Genomic DNA, 1,377 nt, shown 5'->3' on the forward strand with positions numbered 1-1,377 from the left:
TTTTTTATCTTGTCCTGCAACTCATGGATTCAATCCTCTGATTCATATAGCCTGCTTTTAACTCCTTCTACTGTGTTCTTCAATTCAAAAATTGTTATCTGCATTTCTTCCTGGCACTTATTGATAGATTCTATGTCATTTTTCATTATGATGTAGTTCACAGTAAGTTCCTCATATTGTCCCTTTAGCTGTTTCCAACTAAAAATATGAAACATATCACAAATTTGTGTGTCCTCTTTGTGCAGAAGCCTTGCTAATTTTTAATGTATGATTAAAATTTTAACATGCATGCTGACAAAGTGAACGATTTTCTATTTCTTCAACAACTGTTTCAACACCTTATACCTTGTAGTATTAAATTGTACATTTTCTTTCTAAATTAATTAGAATTCTTAATTCTTAGCAACCATGATTATTAGTGACAATTAAAGTAAGTAATTAGTATTCTTTAGATTGACACTTTTATGAACATTGCATAAGTTTTTGAAACAGTTTTCCCCCATTTGGTAAACAGATTTATATTTTCAAGAAACTCCTTTCAAATAAAGTACAAAATATATTGTTGGGGATTACTCTGTGTGGCTTTGGAGGCTATAACTCTGAAAGAGCAAGCCTGAAAGGGGCTAGTAACTTTCTCTGGAAAACCAGGTAATTCAGGTGGTAGGCATGACCGAACTCTAACACCAAGGGTTCCTGTGAGAATGAGGCCTGAAATGAAAAGTGTATCCTTTGAAGCTTGCTATGCGTAGCATAACCCTGATGATACAAACCAGATGTTTAAATTCAAAGCATAAGGATTAAACTCCTTATCTCATGTAACACTTCTTAAAGACCCTCTGGCATCAGCATGAGTAACAGATCCTGACCTATAACACACATATGTGTTCCTTTTATTGTTATCTATAGATAATACCCATTTTTGTATGACTATAGCCTTTTGACATCGACTGATGAGCTATGCATGTATGCAGCATACCCCTACACATACAATTCCCAATAAAAGCCTTTTGGAAGAAGAGCTTGAGACAGTACCCACTAGAGGGAATCACCACTCCCTTTCCAGTTGGAACAACAAGATTGTGTCTGGGATGATTTATTTCTCATACACAGAGGCCAGAACAGCTCTGTGGGATGGAGTTCCCCCACAGAATTTTTGTTAACAAATCCAAATCTACTTTCTGGCTTCTCTGCATTAAAAAGTGAAAAGAAGCAAAATGAGATAAACTAATATTTTAATATTGTGTTACATAAAACTATCTAGATATTTGATAATATTCACCATTAAAACTAGCAAAATTCTAATGTTCCAAGTCACTTAAGACTTTAACATGTTTGTGTATACACTTTATCAAAAACTTGATTTTAATTACCTGTATT

At 33.8% G+C, this 1,377-nt stretch overlaps 1 non-coding gene across 1 annotated transcript; it reads right to left on the reverse strand.

The window, feature by feature from the left end:
• Positions 1–200: 200 nt before the first annotated feature.
• LOC118997211 (U6 spliceosomal RNA) lies at positions 201–305 on the reverse strand. The gene has a single exon (XR_005068636.1). It is a non-coding gene; the product is annotated as a U6 spliceosomal RNA (small nuclear RNA).
• Positions 306–1,377: the final 1,072 nt, after the last annotated feature.

This window comes from Sturnira hondurensis, unplaced genomic scaffold (genome assembly GCF_014824575.4).
Source record: "Sturnira hondurensis isolate 20B ecotype Veracruz unplaced genomic scaffold, ASM1482457v3 Scaffold0012620, whole genome shotgun sequence".
Classification (NCBI taxonomy): Eukaryota; Metazoa; Chordata; class Mammalia; order Chiroptera; family Phyllostomidae; genus Sturnira; species Sturnira hondurensis.